This window comes from Pogona vitticeps, chromosome 6 (genome assembly GCF_051106095.1).
Source record: "Pogona vitticeps strain Pit_001003342236 chromosome 6, PviZW2.1, whole genome shotgun sequence".
Taxonomy (NCBI): Eukaryota; Metazoa; Chordata; class Lepidosauria; order Squamata; family Agamidae; genus Pogona; species Pogona vitticeps.
Window position 1 is genome coordinate 96712856 of NC_135788.1, and position 21355 is coordinate 96734210.

Here is a 21355-nt window from a genome sequence, read left to right on the forward strand (position 1 = left end):
TCTTCTCTTTCTGAGTTTTTTTTTCCCTATCTCTTCTTCTCCTTTACTATTACCTAGACCAGCAGACCTGCTAGCATGGAAGCCAGCTCTTGTGGCTTCTATAGCAAGATGTTGACATCTCCATTCCCCTTCTCCTGGACTATCATATCTAGATTTCCTGAGTTGTTAATCAAGGCTCCTTTCTGTCTTTCCACCAGACTCTAGATTAATTATTACTTTTATTCCTGCCTAGACATGTTCTGTTCCTCTGTTACTTTGTGTTTTCCATGGCACTGACACAGAAAACATTTTTTTTCGACAGAAACATTTTAATAACAATCATGTGTCCAACTTATGGTGAACCTTTCCCCCCTCATTTTTCCAGATATAGAGTACAGCATTGGTCACCCTGTTTGATGACCTATTGAGGGAGGCCGACAGGGGCAAAACATCTCTGTTGATTCTTCGCGATATCACAGCCGCCTTCAATACTGTCAACCACGGTATCCTCCTGGGGAGGCTCTCCAAGCTGGGAAGTGGTGATCTGATGCTTGCCTGGTTCCAATCCTTCTTAGAGGACTGTCCTTAGAGAGTACAGCTTGGGGAAAATATATCAGCCCTGTGGAATCTCAAATGTGGGGTTCCGCAGGGCTCGATTATCTCCCCAATGTTGTTTAATATCTATATAAGGCCACTGGTTCAGGTTATCGGTGGTGTGAGGCTTCATGTCATCAGTACTCTGATGACACCCAGCTCTACATCTCCTTTTCCCCAACAACAGTGGGTGCCATTTTGTCCCTTCAGTGCTGCCTGGAGGTCGTATTGCAATGGATGCAGGTGAACAGACTGAGGCTGAACCCAGACAAGACGGAGATCCTGAGGGTGGGCAGCCCCGCCATTGGTGGTTTGGAAAACTCCCTGACTTTTGGGGGACTCATAAAGACTGAGGTTCGCAGCTTGGGGGTTCACCTGGATTCGGCACTTACTGTGGAAAGCCAGGTAACGTCAGTGGTCCACACCACCTCCTCCCACCTTTGGCGGACTGCCCAGCTGCATCCCTATCTTGATGGTGGGGTGCTCACTACTCTGGTCCAGAGCTTGCAGTCTCGAGATTAGACTACTGTAATGCGCTCTACGTGGGACTACCTTTGATGCGGAAACTTCAAATGGTGCAGAATGCAGTGGCCAGACTTCTCACCAGGGTGAGAAAACATCAACACATCTCCTCCACTCTGGCTGCCTTGCATTGGCTGTCCGTTCATTTCCGCATTGATTTCAAAGTATTAACGCTGACATATAAAGCCCTAAATGGTCAATATCTAGCGGAACGCCTTCTCCCACCTATATTTACCTGAATCACTAGTTCTAGCCAGGAGGAGCGGCTGAGGTGCCTAACACCAACGAAGGCCTGGAGACAAAGAACATGAAACTGGGCCTTCTCGGCAGTGGCCCCTCGCCTCTGGAACAGTCTATCCCCAGAAATTTGTCTGGCTCCCTTGCTGGGTGTTTTTAACTTAAGACCTGGCTCTTTAGGCAGGCCTTCCCTCCTGTCATTTCTTAATTTAATTTTGCCATCTTGAGTCATATTATGTTGTTTTATTTTATACTGTTATTGTTTTTATGAATGTGTTGTTAGCTGCCCAGAGTAGACTTCAGTCTAGATGGGTGGAAATAAATGAATGAATGAATGAATGAATGAATGAATGAATGAATGAATAAACAAACAAACAAACAAACAAACAAACAAACAAAGACATACATACATACATACATACATACATACATACATACATACATACATACATACATACATACATACATACATACATACATACATACATACATACATACATACATACATACATACATACATACATACATATAAAATGATTTACCAGTCCCTTTTTCTGGAGGTGCTCTGGAACTCTGCAGCTTGCCAAAGGTTACACAGGCTGCCTCTCCTCCCAGGAGGCACAACCTCCCAGCCTCTGGCTTCACAGCCAGGTGGCCAACACAGTGGGCAATCCAGCCAGACTGACTAATTTAAGCTCCCAGCTAAACTTAAATAGAGTCTGAAATCCTGAAGACAGCCTCTGCTCTATAAGGAGATGTTACCTGTTTTGAAAAAAGGGACTGGTCCCACACCCATTCTTGCCCATGCTGAGCTAGCAATATTTACTTCTCCACCCCACCTTAGCTCTAGTTACAGTCCAAGCGCCTCATAAACAACCCCGATCCTACTTCGGAGATGCAGTTAATCAGCCCCAGTAGCTCACAGAAGATCAATGGCGGGATGATGGATGCCTGAGGAGAAAAGCCAAAATCAATCACAGGCTTATCGGTATATGATTGCTTGGCCCCATTATTAGCGCCGGAGTGTCGTACATTATTGTTAGTAAAATGGAGGCCTTTAATTCATAGGTGAGCTGTGTCACGCATTATTGGAAGGTCACTTGACGTGGAAAGATTTTATATTGGATCACCGCAGACATCTGTTTACCTCAAAAACTGGCCAGCTCAGAACAAAATTTAGGGCTTCACATTAGAAATGAACAAAACCTGAGCATAGTGGCTGATTTTTAAAAGAGAGAGGGATGCAGAGATTGGTTAGACACTTAGGAATCCTTAGCCTCAACTCTTGTTTGTACGTATCTCATGTTCTACTTCCAAGGCTTTTCAAGGGTGCTCACACAGAACAAGTACCTAGATAATTGTGCTTTGTAAATCAGATGAATCTTCTCACTCTACAATGCCCCACATCTGCTCCCATGGGATGGCAGGCTCATGTTGCCACACAATAAGAATGAAAGCTATGATGAAGTATGGGGAACCTACAGGTTACTGAAGCTTGGCTTCTTAGACCTTGCTGGTTGAACGTAGACCAGAACTAGGAAGGAGCTCATTTTTCAAAGAGTTACTTTGGGCATGAATTACAGCACGCAGTTACAAGCTGGAATAAAATTCCATTTTTGTCTGCAATGGCTGCAGTTTACTAATTTTCAATGGCATGGAGAATAAACCTCTGTCTGTTACCAATGATTGGAAGTGGGGGATATCCTGTAGAAGAGAAGGGGAAAGGTCTTTTTGTTTTTGTGGAGGAGGCATTCTAGGGAGACTGGAAAAGAGGGAGAAATGCAAGGTAGGAAGACAGAATACAAGGAAATGTAAACACATATGAACTTCCTGTCTCTTTTGCCTCTTTTTCCCAGCCCTAATGCATTATGTGCTGTTTCAGGCCTCCAGATTTCTCCCAATTTGTGCTCACTCCTGAGACAGGTGATATCGCCCCTCCAATTCTTTCCCCAATCATCAGTTTGAAATTCTTCTTGCATAACTGCTACAGGGCTAGTCAGGACTGTGAGAAAATTAAGAGGCAATACCAAGACTAAGAGCATGCGCAAAACACCAAGTGTGTGCATGTGCAAACGAAAGAGTGCACAAAAGGAGGAGTGAAAGTGACAGTGCAGCAAGAAAGTGCACCTACAGGAAAGAGAGGGACAATATGTGAGAGAGCAGGCGCAGGATCTGTGACTTAGGTAGTAGCTTCTTAGTATATTAGGAAGATCCATAAGCAAGGTCCTTGCACAGTTATTCAAAGTGTCTGGCATTCAGAGGCATACTGCCTCTAACATTGAAGATCCTTCATTTAGGAGGGCCTCCTATAAGTCTTATAATCACCCTGGCACCTAAGCCAGCATGGATGTGATTTTTAATTCCTGATACTCCTCTGGCTGGATAAACTTAGGACAGTGCCAAGTGGAGTTCAAAAAGCGTTTTGTTATAACAGTTGAATTTACTCACTAAATTAATACTCATAAAAATACTTGTTTACAGAATTCCATCCAACTAAGCACTTTCTTTATGTTTTGGACTACAGCTTCCATCCCATCTCAAGTTGGGTTGAGTGGGGGGAGGCTGTGGTAGTTCAAAATATCTGGGATGAATATGTGAAAAAAAGTTCTGCTCTGTGCCAGGCTGGTTGTAAAAATGTAATTTTCACAGTATTTTCAATGTGCAGTAAACAGAATTGGCCACTTGAGGAAACCAGTGAGTGTTTTCATGTATTTTCCAATGGCTTCACTGGTAATAGTAAGAGATGGGATAAGGATAAAAATAATGATCTGCTACTGATCCAAAGTACTAAATAAGAAAATGTGTTCCTTTTCAAAAGTAATGTTCCAGACATTGACAGGATAAGCAATGTGCATCCTTTCAAATGCTGTTGTATTGCAACTCCCAGCATTCCCTACTTCTGGCTATGCTGGCAGGGTTTAATGGGAACTAGTGTCCAACAATGTCTATAGAGCCACACTTTGCCTACCTCTAATATAGACTTAGTCATTCTTTTGACCATACTATTGAAATCGATAGGTATTAAGTTAGTTTTAAGTGATAGAAATTCCATGGAATTCAGTGAGTCTGCTCAATGCATGACTAAGTCTGAGTCAACTGTGAGGTAAGGGACATCATGTCTTCATATGACCACAAGTTTTTCTTCTTACTGTTCCTGGAACTGCTATCAGGAATTGCCTTTATGTTGAAAGCACTCATTTTTGCCTTTCTCCTCAAAGAGGAACTGTGCATAGAACCACACAGGCAATATGTACATGTACTAGCCAGTATCACAGACCAAAATTGATAATGGAGAAGCACCTAGCGCCCTTAAATTTGTTCACATCCTCAGGCACTAAATTGACTATGGTCAATGTTGTCAACATTCAGAATTCTGTTCCATGGGCAAAAGGAAAATTCAGGAAGCTACAAACTAGCCATTCTGACCTCTATATTGAGGAAATTAACACAACAGATGATGAAGGAGTCAATTTGTATTTATCTTGATAATGGTAAGTCTCACAAACCAGCATGGAGTGGTGAAGGAAAAAAATCCTTCCAGACTAATCTTACCTCATTGTTTTTTTAAACAACTTTTTAGCTTGATAGGTTTTGATTGGATGACTCAGGATTTTGTTCAAGGGTCAGTAAATATTCTTCAACATTTTTACCAATAATTTCAAGTGAACGTGTAGTGAGAATCTTAGTGCAATTACAGATGTCACAAAATTCACCGCTTTGTGACATTTTAGAGGCAATGGCCAGAATTCTATTGGTGTTTGCATAAGGTTTACAGAGCTTGTTATGCTAATGGTGGGTAAGTTGTGCAAGTTGTGCAGAGGTAGGATTTTGACTGATATGGTATGCACATTGGCTGAAATCTTATTAGTTAGCACAGTAAGTCAAAAGAACAGTAGGCCCATTGAATCAGTAAGGATTTGGTGAGTCAGCTCCTCCATAGGTTTCAGTGATTCAGTGGGCCTACTCTTGTTGTGACTTACTACACTAAGCAAAGGGATTTCAGCCACTAATTAAAATAAAACAGGCTACTTAACCAGCAAGGGTAGCTAATGTCTTAGAAAAGAAATAAAATGCAGTGTGACTTTGATAGAGTAGAAAACTAGGCTGAAAATAACGAAATTAAATTTAACAGAGACAAATGCCAAGTCTACATTTAGGTAGCAGCAGCAGCAACAAATCAAATTGTTAAGTAGATGATGGAGGGTACATGGCTTAGGAAGTGGCACATGTGAAAAGTCTGGAAACAGTAATTGGGCACAAGGTGAACATGAGTCAGAACTGATGCAGCTGAAAAAAAGGCCAGTGCAATTTTAGGATGCAGTAATGGAACTGCTGTTTCCAACCCACAAGACATTCTAGTTCTGCATTATTCTGCACTGATCAGACTGTACCTGGAGTACTATGTCAACTTCTGGACATCATGCATTAGGTAGGATGATCTAGACGAGTAGGATAACAAAGACAGTTAGGGGTATGGAAAACAAATCATATAGTGAAATGCTGAAGAACATAGGTATTGCCTTAGCCTGGAGAAGGTAGCATGGGGTATGGCTTGAATGACTTTTCACTAAGAAAAAGATGGTTCTCCCCTGCCTGAGAAGGTAGGACTAAATCTAATGGGCTTAACTGACAAGAAGAGAGATGAAGGATGAAGAAACTTTCTTATACAGAAAAAAAGATAGCCATCTGGTGGGGATGAGGATGGTCTTGCTCTGGAATACCTGGGCTAACGGGTTTGATGACCTACAAGGTGCCTTCAATATTTATGACCTAGGATACTGTGTGACAGAGTATGAATGATGTCTAACTACATTTTTTAAAAAACTACTAATAGATTCTATTTATGTTTTCAGCTGAAATCAGGGCAAGCAACACAAGGGCCATGGACCACATGTGCCCCCCACTTTTTTAAAAACACCCTTCTAAAGGTTCCTGCTACGCTAATGAATTTGGTGTTACAGTGGAAGCAGTATTGATTGATTGATTGATTGATTGATTGATTGATTGATTGATTGATTGACTGACTGATTGATTGATTGATTGATTGATTTATTTATTTATTTATTTATTTATTTATTTATTTGTGGATTCATTCGTTCATTCTGTATCCCACTCCCATTAGTATCACAGCACTACTCTGGGTAATTTAAAACACATGAAATAGAAAACAAAAATAAAAAGAAAGACAGTAAAACCAACAGTACCAAAACAAGTGCTGGTTTCCTTTTATGTCAATCACTGAGGTGTTTGATGGTGGCTAAAAAACATTTCAGAACAAGTGCTTCTGCTTCAAAATGAAGTGCATGGGTCAATTTTTTTAAAAGTGGAATTTCTGGGATGCCATCTGCTGCTGCAAGGATTCAAATACGCATGATCCCATGAAAGCTTCCTACTTTGGTCTCTATGATACTTGGTTTAGGAAAGCACTTTCTCTCCAGACCAGACAGTTTATTGTTTCTGGTTCCCTGCAGTGTAGGGGGGTTTACTAATAGATTGACTCTAAGAAGAATAACTTAACTTTTATGTAAAACAAACATCTCCTAAGTTACCAAACATGTTGCTCCAGACATTGCTGGACTATGATTCTGAAGCCTTAGCTGGCAGAGCCAATAGTCAGAGCTCCTTGGTTTTGGAGTCTAAGAACTGTTGTGCTGTAGGTATCTGGCCGTGGAGCCAGAGGTTGGGAGTTTGATTTCCCACTGTCCCTGTTTGGCATAGGCTGGACTCAATGATCCATAGGGTCCCTTTTAGCTCTTCAGTTCTAAGAAAACATCCAGGACTGCAAGATTGGGAATGACTGTCTTAAGTTATCTAGCACCTTGTCACCTTAGGAATTCCGGTTTTGGAAGTACAGTATAGCATAAATATTTATTAAATAGCCAAGTAAGAAATTTCACCTGGGCAACTTTCTCTTTCTTTTTTGGGAAGGCACATTTCAACAGCTCAGAAGTTAAGAGAACTTATTTTTTTGGGGGGGGGGACTATAACCTCCAGAATCCCTAGCCATGCTGGCAAAGTGATGCTGGGACCTATAATCCAAAAACAGAACTTCTAATTATTTCAATAGCTTTTGTTTTCTTCTCCTGTCTCCATTATGATTGCATTTCAGATTTCTTCCTTTCAATCTTTCCAGCCTTTACATTTCTCCTCTTGTGTTGATATACTTAGCTGTTTCCTCCCATAAATAAGAAATAGAATCAATTATCAAATGGAAAAGCTCAGGCCAATCCTCAGCATTGTTTCTTTGCTATTTATATCCAAGTATTGACAATATGGAGACAACGTATTACTATTGTACAACACAACTATTTATTTATTTATTTATTTATTTATTTATTTATTTATTTATTTATTTATTTATTTATTTATTTATTTATTTATTTATTTATTTATTTATCTATCTATCTATCTATCTATCTATCTCTCTCTCTCTCTCTCTATCTATCTATCTATCTATCTATCTATCTATCTATCTATCTATCTATCTATCTATCTATCTATCTATCTATCTATCTATCTATCTATCTATCTATCTATCTATCTATCTATCTATCTATCTATCTATCTATCTTTGAGCAGAGTGATAATGATATTGGTCATCTAATTGCCACAAAATAATGAAGTAGAATTTTCACAACAAATTATTTTCTAACAATAATGTTTATACTCTGGAAAATATGACCCACTGGCCCATAGAAGGCAGGAGACCCAGTTTCTTGTAGTGTACTTCACATTGCTTTCTTAAGGCACTAACAGTATGCTCAGACATCCAACTGCATATACTTGGTCTGGGTTTGATCTCCTCTTGATTTAGGCTTCTGAGTTGGTAGTGAGGTGCAGCTAGAGAATTTTACTTTGTATAATTGATATGCAGAGGTCTTTAGAAAGGTGCTTCTAATGAGGTGCTCTTTGTAAGGTATAAGTGGACCCTAAGGCTGCCCCCCCTTGTGTGGGGTGGGCAGTAGGGACTCCAATATGCACAGATGGTGATGGAATAACTGTTAGATACATATTTTACAAAGGCTGACAAATCTCACACATTAATAGCAGGAACAGGAAGCCAAAAAGAAATGTCATCTCATTGCAGCAGTAAACCAAATGCCATCTCAGTGCAGCAGTAAACCAGTCATTTTCAAATGTTACTTTGAAATACTGCATTGAAAGATATGTTAAAACAAAATTCCCCTAAGGTCTGATGAATTTTAAGGTTAAAAAGTTAAGCATTAACTTGCCAAATTTATTATTTTTACAATTTGCTTGAGTTTTCTCAAAACTCTTTAAATCCAAAAATATCCACAATGGGAAATGCTTGAAGCATAGAAATCTTTTCTTTCTCTTTTTAAAACCAAAGCTAAACGAGAAGAACTTGCTTGAAAATAGTGTTCTGCCCAATCTCTATAAGCTCTCATATATTTGCCCTGTTCTCCAAAGTACTAAAGCACTGATATCTTTGGGTTTTTCCCCCTTGGAAGCATTGGTGTATTTGGTTTCTACAGTGCTACTAAAATACACTTCTTCGATACTGCTAAAGCTCTATTTTATTTGCTTCGCCCTATATTTGCTTTGGTTTCTTCCAGACAGTGGGTTTGTTTAAACATAATCCCTTTCAAGCATTTAGCTCTTTTTCCATCATTGTCAGTATTAGTATTCTTATTTTTCAGTTTCCACTGGAGGAAGACTTTTGTATATCTGAAAAGCTTGCATGCTGGATTTGGAACAATGGTTCCTCCTGCTAAATTGTATGCTTTTACTTATCTTGGGAAGATTTAAAAATAATGATGAGTGACTGCTCTTCAATTTAATAATAAAAGCAAAGGAGGGGGGTTCAAACCAGTGTGGTTGTGGTGTGGCTACCCTTCCCAGAAGGCCAGTTTTGCCAGAGGGGCGGGGTGTTGATCTCTTGCTCCTTCCTCATTCTGGGATTGTAAAATGAAATGGCATTTTCTTGTTACATTTGCAAAATGTTTCCTATTCTGGTAACTGTTCATTCTCACCCCACAAAACAACAACAAAAACCCTAGCCAAATTCGGAAGCCATAGCGATGGCTGTAACATTTCTCACCCTCTCCCTCCCCAATCACCCCAAGCCAATGGGATTGCAAAATCAGGCGGCGCCACCGTATTAATATTTATTCCATAAAAGCGTGGCTGCTTCGTACCACTCCGCTGCGCCGCTCTGACCGCAGTGCCAACCCTCAGGCACCGCAACACAATTTGGAAACAATGTGACGGAAATGTTTAATCTGTGCAGCCCATCTGTGCTGCGTATTTCTCCACATCTCCCCGAGAGAGGCGCCTTTGAATCTCCACACTGCCTTTAATATTCTCCTAAATCATTCCCCCCACTGCACTTCAAGGGCCATTGCTACAATTTCACAGGTTCATCGAAAGTGCACTGGGGAGGGAGGGGGGATGTTCCAGGATGGGGGAACTGGGGTAACAGGGTATTAGTTGCCTGATATCTTAATTCTTTAAAAAAAGCAATACTTCACAGCGGTTCTTCTTGTTCCTGCCCTTTGGAAAGAGGCAGAGGGAAAGCACACTTAGTAAAGGCATGAGGCTGCAAGCACAGTTTAGGCTGCTTTAGGTGGGAAAAAAACTGGTTCGGAAGACAGGAGAACGTAGTTTCTTAAAAGCCCAGTTCTAATCAGTCTTCCAGCTTTAAAACACAGGGTGATACTTTGGTAATTTGGTCTTCAACAGCAATATACGCAATAAACAGATTTGACAGATTCCACAAAGTACTTAAGAAGAAACCCACCTTAGTGTGATTTTGAGATCTGGAGGCCTATTTTCCGATAGGTGTCCAGACTGCCACTTGCTGATGAAGAGTGCTACAGTTCATGAAGGCTTTCGCCAAATAAAACTTGGCTCCTCTTAAGGTGACTGAAGACTTTTATTATTTTTGCTCTGACTACTACCAGCTCATAGATATCCATGCACTAAACCAGTGCAAAAGGCAGTTGCCCAAGACACAACAGTAAATGATCCAACAACTCAGTAATGCATGCATGGTCCCACACATCATTCTGCACGGAATCTCCTTTATCCCAAGCTTGTAAAACAGATACCCCTTCTTCGCAAGTTACAACATGCATGTCCATCTGCTATTCCATAGCTTTCTAGATTGGAGTAACATGAGCTAAAAAAAAGACTGTGGATTGGTGTCTTCACCAGAGCTAGGGAAAGTTACTTTTTCAGACTACAGCACTCCAAATCCCCCAGCTATTGGCTATGCTGGCTGGGAGATTCCAAGATTTATAATCTGAAAGTATAGCTCTTCCAAGGTCTGGTCTCACCTTAAGAGCTATTTAAGAAGCCACTTATATTACTGCTGTTTTGTGCCATCAAATAACTTCCAACTTATGGTGACCCTAAAAGGGTTTTCAAGGATGTGAGGCTTTCAAAGAATAGTATACCATTGCCAGCTCCAATACGTTTCCATTGCTAAGCAGTAATTTGAACTCATATCTCTTGATTTCTAATCTCATACACTACCCGCCACACCAGCTGGTTCTCTGTATTAGCAAGGCTGTTTGTTCTATGATTCTATATGCCCCCTGCCCCATTTGCTTATGGTTTACTTCTGTGCTTGTTGTTGTCATTGCTCTTTCAACTTATATACCGCTACATAGTGCTAGAGCACTCTCTGGGCAGTTTACAACATAATTACTGTATACAAATAACAACTTGCCCTCCTAGCAAACTGAGTATTTATTTTATTGACTCATTTTACTGGAAGGACAGAAGACTGAATCAACCTTTAGTTGGTTACCTGAAATCTTTGGGATCGAACTCAGGTTATGAGCAGACGTTTGATTGCAGCACTGCTGTCTAACCATTGCACCATGGGGCCCACTGTGTTTGTATATTCTTGTGGCACACCTCAGCAGAAAGGTAATTTCCTTGTCCATTTTTAGATCCACACTTACAGGTGATATATCAATCCTAATCTACATTAGTAATTGTGATAACAGAACCCATGAAAAGGACAGGAAGGTATTATGCAAGATTCACTATCACAGGGAACAATGGGTGGTCTTGCATATACAGTATGCTCGGTGAATGGATACAAGAGGATGCTCTAAGATGACCATTGTAAATCATGGTGATTCACAGAACATACAGTATAATCTCTTAAACTGGCCCAGGGTGTGTGTCTGTCTGGCCTTCATCTGAAACAAATCAGGGAAAAGACATGAATGTAGAATGAAAGATCTTTTAATAGCCTGATATTGTTGAAGTCCTCTGATCTCTGAAAAAGAGAGGAAAAGAAGCCAGTATGGCCAGTGAAACAGAACAGAAGCTTATCTTATTATCAGTGCAGATGTATTTACATCTGGACTAAGAGAAAGGCCACAATCTACACAATAAAGTCCTATCTTTCAGGCCAAATGGATCTGAGCTTGGCTGATAGGCACTGGAAAGATCATGTGAGATCCCCATGTACACTGCTGTGAACTCTTTGGAGGAAGTATAAAACCAAGTGATAATAAAAATAATAAATTTCTATGTATAACTGCCCTAACCTGACCTTTAGAAACAGAGAATATTGCAACATATAAAGCTTAGATATAATATTATGATATTATATTATAACTTTGGAAATAGACATGTAAAGTATATCTATAAAAGCACACCACTGAAATGTATTGTGAAAATAAACTTTATCTACCATGGCTTCAAAATTCTTGCTAGCTGGAAACCTTACAGATCAAATGTTGCTCAGGGTTTGGTGCATGTCAAAATGAAGTTCCAGAAGGGTTGAAAAGGCTTCTCCACATGTTTCTTGAACTTGGACTTTGGAGAAAGGTTTTTGAATCTTAAGGATCTTGTGATACCAAGCGAATGAGGCCATTTACTCTGTCTAAAATATGCCCAAGACACTAAAATATTGGTGTAGGGCTGCTAAACACAGCCTAACCTCAACCATTGGACCCACTGTATTCCTAAAACCTAAAAGCAATTTTCTGTTTTCAACTGCATTTTCTTAGCAGCAGATTTTAGTGGAAGATTAGTCATCCAGTTTCACTGGATTCAGTTTTTAATGCTGTTTTTTCAATAGTTCTGCCTTAACTCAGAGGGCATAGATGTTTTTATACTTATACATTTTGCTCATCATCACAAGTACAAAACTTCCTAAGCACATAGAGGATTTAGTGTGTAGAGACTGAACTGACAGAGGAATACATATTGTTTGTTCATGAAAGTGTGCTTTATATATGAACTTGGTGAACTTTGGAATGGCTTGCAGAATTTTCAAAAGGATCTCAATCATTAAATTTGCTTTGCAACTTTTGAAATTTTGGTGTAATGCATACTAGATGGTCTTCTACTGGAATTTTAAAAAACCAAAAACAACTGGATTTATGCAAATTTTGGTTTCCCAGACTAGGATGGGGCTGGTTTACACGTTTGTGGTCCTCTATGCTAAACTTAATTTACGACACCAGGTTTTATTTTGGCTTTTGTTTTTACATTATTTTCTTGAGACAACTTCCTTATTTTTCCAAATTGGAATTTATAATGTCTAATTGCTAAACACTGTTCGTATTTTCAATTTCTACCAATACCTTCAGAAATGATTCAAAAATGTGTACAGAGTAGCTCTGAAACACACCAGATGTGAACCCATGAATGGTCACACACTACAAGGCTCCCAATGTGTTATGGAAGGATGCTTTCCATCTGAAGTTAGAGCTTTAACAAAAAACAAACAAAAAACCAAAGGTAGTTATAATTGAGGAGGGGGGATTCAAAAATCTATCCACATTCTCTAATATGGGTTATGGGATAAAATTGTCCTTTATACTCTGCCTAAGTTTTCCAAATGCATTTTTCCTTTGAATTACTTAGAGAAATACCTAATGTTTCCTGAGAATATGTATGCATGTAAGGTGTGTACATAAGAGACAGAGAAGGGTAGATATTTACGAGACAGTGTTGTTGATTTCCTTCCCAAATTACAGATCTGAACCAATAAAATACAGGACGGTGATGGATGTTCTGGGTTTTTTGGGCTCTTTGGCCATGTTCTGAAGGTTGTTCTTCCTAATGTTTTGCTAGTCTGTGTCCGGCATCTTCAGAGGACAGGAGTCAGAACTATGTCTGTGCTCTGGTGCAGTTTGTTTGGATAGTTGAGTATTTATAGCTGTGGGATCAGCTTTTGTCCTTTTCAGGAGATAGGCGATTTTGGTGATCAGCATGTTTTTTGTTGTGGGTGTATTGTTGTGATACTGGGGGGAGATTATCTGTCACTGTGATTGATGGGTGTCTATCCAAACAAACTGCACCAGAGCGCAGAGTTCTGACTCCTGTCCTCTGAAGATGATGGCCACAGAGACTGGCAAAACGTTAGGAAGAACAACCTTCAGAACACGGCCAAAGAGTCTGAAAAACCCACAACAACCATCAGATCCCGGCCGGGAAAGCCTTTGAAAATACTGTGGTGCCTCAACTTATGAACGTCCCTACTTACAACCATTTCAAGTTACGACCAGCTCCGGCTGCAAAATTTTGCTTCTACTTGCGACTGGAGCTTCCACTTACAAACAGAAAAAGGCAGGGGAAAAAGGCAGGAAATTCTAATTTCTAACTGTAGGTGGCAACGAGGCTGCTTCTTTGTAGCTCTTTCGCCCCAGCAGTTAGAGAGTGTACCTTGGAGGAGGCTTGGGACTGCCTCCTTCTGCTTCTGAGTGTGTGTATTTGCAGGGAGGCTTCGAGCTGCCTGGTAAGGTAAGGTGCTGTTTTCTGCTTGGGGGGTTATATTTCTGTGCTGTGATGGGTCTTGGGTTTTTTTTGGGGGGGGTTTCCCCCCTTTCCAATGGGTCCTCGGGGGTTTTTGTTGCTTTTTGGAGTTTTTCCCATTTCCAATGGGTCTTGGGGGGTTTGTTTGTTTTTTTGGTTTCCCCCCCCCCCATTTCCGATGGGTCTTGGGGGGTTTAGGTGCTTTTTAGGTTTTGTCCCCCCATTTCCAATGGGTCTTAGGGGGTTTGTGTTTTTTTTGCTCCCCCCCATTTCTGATGGGTCTTGGGGGGTTTGGTTGTTTTTTGGTTCCCCCCCCATTTCAAATGGGTCCTGCATGCTTCCCTTGCTTTTCCTTTGTTTTCTTTGAATTTCCGACCTGCCCCCTTTGTTCTCCTTTGTTCTCTGTGCATTTCTGATCTGCTCCATTTGTTTTCTGTGCATTTCCAATGGGTCTTGCATGCTTGATTGCTTTTCTCCCCCCCCCCTCGGCCGGAAGGGATTATTTGCATTTCCAATGAGTCATGCAGTGATTTTGTTTGGTGATTTTTTTCTTCAGCCGGAATGGATTAATTGCATTTCAATGCATTCCTATGGGAAAAGGTGTTTCGACTTACGACCATTTTGAGTTACGTCCATCTTCTGGAACGGATTATGGTCGTAAGTCGAGGCACCACTGTACAGGGCACATTAAAAAAAGATTGGTAGAATGAAGGGTGCCAAACTCCGGATAAAAGTTAATATAAGCAGTAGTTTTATGAGAAGTTGTGAGTTTTGATGTGAGAGATAAACAGCCCTCTTTAACAGGGAATTTGGAGCAATGCCTAGTCTGCTGGGTCTTTATGATATCCAATCTATACAGTGGTAATGTACTGTATTGAGAAAGCGGCGTCTCCTAATCATTCTTTTCTCCCAAAGAAGAGAATGTCTTGAGCTGTTCCACTGTTCAATAGGCAATGTGGTGATTCTCCTGATGCCTGCTTCCCATTTAACAGCTCCCCCAAGTTCTTGGTAGGAAAAAAGCTGTGGGAATATTATAAAAGACCTTGGTTCAATTATTAACAGACATGGAGACTGTAGCCAAAAAATCAGAAGGATATCGAGACTAGCAGAGCAGCTATGAAGGAACTAAAAGACCCTATTAAGTTTAAGGATTTGTGATGTTAACTTAGGGACAAGATCACCTGTACACTGGTCCTCTTGATTCTGCTGTATCAAGTGAAAGACGAACAATGAAGGAAGCTAACAGGAAAAAAATAGTTGATTAAAATTGTTTACTGGAGTTTTACAGATACCACAACTAACAGAAAGACACATCAGTAGGTGCCAGATTGAATCTAGCCCTAACTCATTCTGAAGCTATCATATTCTGGGCAATGTGTAGCCTTTATAATTAAAATTGTAAACCGCCCGGAGAGTGCTTGTAGCGCTATGGGGCGGTATATAAATCCAATAAATAAATAAATAAATAAATAAATAAATGTCTAGTTGCGCTAGCCACATGACCACGGAAACTGTCTATGGACAAATGCTGGTTCTACGGCTTGGAAATGGGGATGAGCACCGCACCCTAGAGTCGGACATGATTGGACTAAATGTCAAGGGGAACCTTTACCTTTACCTAATAAAGACAGCGCCTTTTAGCAGCTGCTAATTCATTATATTTCCTAAAGTCAGAAACAATGTATGGTTACATACAAGCCCTAAACGATTTAGGACCTCAATACTTGGCAGAGCGCCTCCTCCTGCCTAGATCTACCTGTACCAACCGATCTAGCCAGGAGGGGCGATTGAGGAGCCTAAGGCCGAGGGAGGCCCGGAAAGAAAAAACAAGACACCAGGCCTTCTCGGCAGTGGATCCTTCACTCTGGAAAAAACTCCCCTCCCAGATTCGCTTGGCCCCCTCGCTGGGTATTTTCAGAAACTAACTTAAGACCTGGTTGTTCAGACAGGCCTTCCCTCCAGGCACTACTTAACTTCTCTTTTCATCCCATCTTGAACTATTGTTGTTCTGTATATTGTTGAAAAAACTGTTAATATATATTTTGAATTGTTTTTATCTTGTATGTTGTGAGCCGCCCAGAACAGACTATGTCTAGATGGGCGGCATATAAATGCAATCAATCAATCAATCAATCAATCAATCAATCAATCAATCAATCAATCAATCAATCAATCAATCAATCAATCAATGTAGAATAACAAAAAAACAATTACAAAGAATGTGGCCTTTTGAAATGACAGTGCTATCTTTTCTACAAACCAGCTCTGCCACTGGGCAGAATGAAGTGAGCAATTCAGGCAGCAAAATCTGGAGTGGTGACCGGTAATAAGATACTACAGAATAGAGCTGTATGCATCGCCATGACTTGTCCTGAATCTCCTAAGCCAGGTGTAGTATCCCATTCCATTAATGAAATTCCCTCTTACACAACAGCCTATGTAACTCCTATTTTCTGTGACTCCTATTTGAAACATATAAACAGGTACTGTAGCTCCTAAAGTCTGTTGAACTGACTTGTTTCTCCACATTGAGTTTTCATGACTAGAGATGGGGATGAAGCGTCAACATGCCCCATGCTTCTTGCAATGCTTAATTCAACTCCACAGCTCTTGTGCATCAGGAAGCCAACAAGGAAGACAGGATGAGTAACTGCAGGTAGCTCAAGTGTCTTCAAATCAGGGCCATCTTTTAACAACCAATACTGCTCAGCTCAGACAATGCTCAACAAGCAAAGTCCTGCCAGGACCTTTGCTTCAGGCAGAAGGCCAAGGTCCCAAATGTATCCTCTTCTTACTGTGTGTATGTGTTTGTGTGGCTGCCTATGCCTGTCACTGGAGCTGCATGTCACTCCCACCAACCACAACAAGCAACAGCCGCCCATATCAGGTATTGATGAGACCCAGGCAGCTCTCCAATATAAGCCAGGAGCTGGCACCAGCCAAGACCACTGATTTGCTGCTTTGGGGGTGGTGTTGCAGCACTGAAGTCCAAGAGGAAAAGACATTCCGCGGTGAATGCCCTTTGAAAGCATTTGATATTGCACATTTTGAGGTGCAAAAATGTCGATGGAGTGTGTGTGTGTGTGCATACATTGCACGCACTCAAAAGGCTCAGATGAATCATGCAAAGAGAGGCAGTGGCGCTGGCAAAGGCTGTTTTGGTCTGTGTTCGCGCCTGCGTGCGCGCTCCGGAGGATGCGAGGGAGTTCGGAGGCATGTTGGTTTGCCAAGATTTCCAGGCCAGTGCCGTTCGTTACATCATCTGTTCAACAGAGGTGTTGCTATAGCAGCTGCTTATAGCTTCATTTCCTGGATACCCCCCCAGGGGGATGTCACAGCCGGATCCACCTGCTCTTTTACCCTACCCTCGGCGGGGTCATCTTAAGGTCGCCAAAATAAATGAACGCCGTTGCTAATGATCTGTTTGCTGGCTGTTTATGCTCTGCGAGTGTCAGGGGCGCTCACATTTAGTAAACTCATTATGGGTCCAATTAGACTTCACCATTGCCAGATATTTAACTCTTTTTTCCCTTTTAAATTAGCATTTTAATAACATTCTATCCAGCAAGGATGGCGGGGAAGGGAGGGGGGCGCAGGGAACAAAATGACCATTTTTCACGGACAAAAACTTCTTTAGCCGTAGGTGGGACTTTAATAGCAGATCCGCAAAGGCGGCATCAGAACAGGTCCACCTTCCGCCCACCCCCACCGCCCAGCCAGAGAGGAAACGGCAGCGGGGGGGGGGAAGGCGGCGGCGGGAGGGGCGAGATAAAGGAAACATTTCTATTTGCTTTATCACACACTCAATTTCCTAAATTTGTTCAGCAGCCAATTATTTTCAGCGTTAACGTCTTGAGCCGCTCGCATCTGATGAAAATGAGCAGCCATCAGAGTTAAACTTTGGAAGTGACCTGTGAAGGGGTTTGGAATAATTACGTAAAGGAGTCAATTTATTTCCGATTCCCCTGGCTGGAAAGAACAATCCACGAGAAAGAGGGAAAGAAATAAGGATGGGGTGGGCGGGGGGGGGGGGGGAGAGGCGGGGAGATTTAAAAGAATCAAGTACTGATGAGATGATTAGAATTATCAAAATATCTCTGTGGCTGGAATCCCCGGAGGGCCACAGCTTTGAAAAAGGTCACTTCAATTATTCCTGTGCCTTCTCATTCCCTTAGATGAGGGCGTGGAGCCATTCGCCTGCCCTCCCCACCCCAACCCACCAACTTGTAATGACTGATTCTGCAACAGGGAAAGGATGATGGAAAGTAGACACTGAGGCATGAAGTGCACTAATTTTCACTAAGGTTCAGGAACAGTGGTTCCCTTAAAAGAAACACAAATTGCTTTGTGGGTTCAAGCCACATGTCCACTGACAATGCAATTCTGTCCTTGTTTCAGAGAAACCACTGCTGTGTTCAAAGGAACTTCATCTTTGTTAAGCGTGCACAGGACCGCAGTCTTCAATGCAGCTTAGCCTCCAAAAAGTGGCCAGTGAGAAGAAGAGACCTTTGGAAAAAACTCAAAATGGGATACAATGGAGGGAGCCATCTGCTAGAGAGCATTGTACTGTGTTTGAACATGGAGGTTCTATTTCCAGCTGTCAAGACCCACTAGACACTGTTGGCCTTGTTTTCTTAAAAACTGAGTGCAATTATTTATTTGCTACAATTATATCCCTCTGTTCCTCTAATGAGCTTAAGAGGGTGTACATGGCTCTTCTTATCCCCACTTAATACCCACAATATAAGGACAGTAGAGTTCATGGCTCAGTGGAAACCAGAACCTGGATCTCTCAAATCCCAGTTCAGCATTCCAACCACTGCACACTGTCTCTCTAAAGTAAAGATTTTTAACAGCCATAAACTCTGGCTTTGAATTTATTAACCTTTTTTCACAGTCCCTTTGTTGTTCCTTTGAATTCTTAAAGGATCTTCTTATTACTTGTTTCTTCATATGTTGGTAGGCTGACCCACTATTCTTCAGTGTCATTGCTTTCCCCCCCTGTGCTGACTCACCCTATCATGATGATGATGAGGCAGGCATTTTAAAAAGCATTCCAACACAAGTCTCAGGAAGGCTGAAGCTGGGACTGTGGATTGTGCATGGATCCTGGAGCCCACCTTTAATGCCAGAACCTGTTCTCAAGACCCAGCTCCACCACACAACCTTCAGCCTAATCCTCACACATCACCCCTTGCCTCATCCTTTAGGGTTGCATATAGAGGCTGGCACCACTTGCAGAAATCTCCATGGATCAAATTTTTGTATGCTGCTTCAAAAGTGCCTTTCTGAACTTCTTGAAGAGAGATGCAAAACAACAACAAAATGTGATTTGATACAGGTGTTTCATTAAATTGATTGAAGCACATTATAAAAACTAGGGCTGAAAATCCTGTGGCCCATAGGCTACATGCTGCCTCAGCACCTCTCTGGATGTGAAAAAAAATGTGGCAGGAAAAAAATGGCAGTTTCTGCTCCTGGAAGACTCTACAAGTGATTGGGTCTTAAAATAAAGTGAATTTCTTTTTGTGCTCCATTTTATCATCAAAGAGGGATTTTGGAAAACTAGATCAGACTTTGCGCACTTTCAGATCTGTTTTAGTGGACTATTCCCTCAGACTAAACAACAATTCCCTCAGATGATAATAGGAGTTGAGTGGGGTGCCTAGCTATTAACCAGGGGGAGGTGACTGCCTCAGGAGAAAGAGTACTGGGGGAGGAGGTGGAATTATAATTGCTTCCCACACTATACTCTGCTGCCTCAGAGTGGCTTGAGCCCTTAATTGCCCTCCTCCTCTTTCTATCCTCTCCAGCCATGGCTGCTTCTTGACTGACTCTCTGCACAAGTGTTGGCCACTGGGAGTTGGGAGGCATTATAGGAAGAAGATGGAAAGGCCATGCTGCTGAGGTGGGGAGAGGTAGGAGAAAGGCACTGCTGCCCCCACTTGTCATTTTGAGAGTCTGATGGCAGTGGGAGGCAACAAAGGCATTTCTTACCCTGCTCCAGGACAGGAAGTTTGTACCAGTGTAGTGCCTGAAAATTAGCCCCTTCATCTCCACAGTCTGCCCGTCCTCACTGCTTCTGATGTCAGTTCTTGTCCATATAGGAGGCCATTTTGAATGCTCCTCCAGGTTTAAAAACAGACAGACTTCTTGTAAGTTAAGTCTCACATATCAAGGAGAAAAATTAAATCTTAAGATAGGTATCAGAGAACTTACTCTCTGGTTTACCCATGAAAGCCATGAAGCTGGCAGAATAGGACTTTCTTTGTGGTGGCCCCACACCCTTGGTGACTCTTTCCTCACAAAATATGCATAGACACAGTTTGTGGCTTTTCAAAAAAGGCCCTAAGACACATTTCTTACAGTCTACATCTGATTACTTTTAAGAAACTATATTAACTGCTTAATGTTGTTGATGTGTGTATATAGTATATTCAAACTAATACTGTACTTTCATGTTCTGCAAATTTGTGAAGGCAGTTTTCCAAGACATGTGCATCTAGAAAGGCAGGGGTCTGTGTCTGTGTATATGTCTATATATTTTTCTACTGCAAGCAACTCTCTGTTTAGCTAGTTTACTACTATCTCCAGGCAGTGTTTTGTGCGTAAAGGACGACACTAAACAAGTGATCTTCAACCTGTAGTTAAAGTTATACTGTAGCTTATACTGCCATTTCAAAATTCTGCCCTCTCAGTCCTGCTTTATTATGTTGTTTGAACCAGAAAAGATGCCAGTCATCCTTCATATGGCTGCTTGAGCACACAAGTTTGTGGCTACAGTTTTGTGCATATTGCAACTACCATACCATTTACTGGTCTTAAGTCATGCGTAAGTTAAAAAAAAAACTCCAGAAACCATGGTGACATTCAGTTCCTCAGTTCATCAGAACTGCAACATATTCTGCTCATATTCTAGGGACAAATGACATGGGAGGTTAATGTTATCTAAAGCCTATCATGATGATGAAGTCATCTCCTCCTCTTGCCTTCACATTTTCCCAGCATCAGGGTTTTTTCCAAGCACTCTTCTCTTCTCATGAGATGGCCAAAGTATTGGAGCCTCAGCTTCAGGATCTGTCCTTCTAGTGAACACTCAGGGTTGATTTCCTTTAGAATGGATAGGTTTGTTCTCCTTCCAGGCCAGGGAACTCTCCAGAATCTCCTCCAGCACCACAATTCAAAAGCATCAATTCTTTGGCAGTCAGCCTTCTTCATGGTCCAGCTCTCACTTCCATACATGGCTACTGGAAAAACCATAGCTTTGACTATGCAG

General features: G+C 41.4%; 1 protein-coding gene across 4 annotated transcripts in view; it reads right to left on the reverse strand.

Annotated features, from left to right (window-relative positions):
• SKAP1 (src kinase associated phosphoprotein 1) overlaps positions 1 to 21355 on the reverse strand; it is a 402906-nt gene that overhangs the window by 10907 nt on the left and 370644 nt on the right. The window lies entirely within an intron of this gene.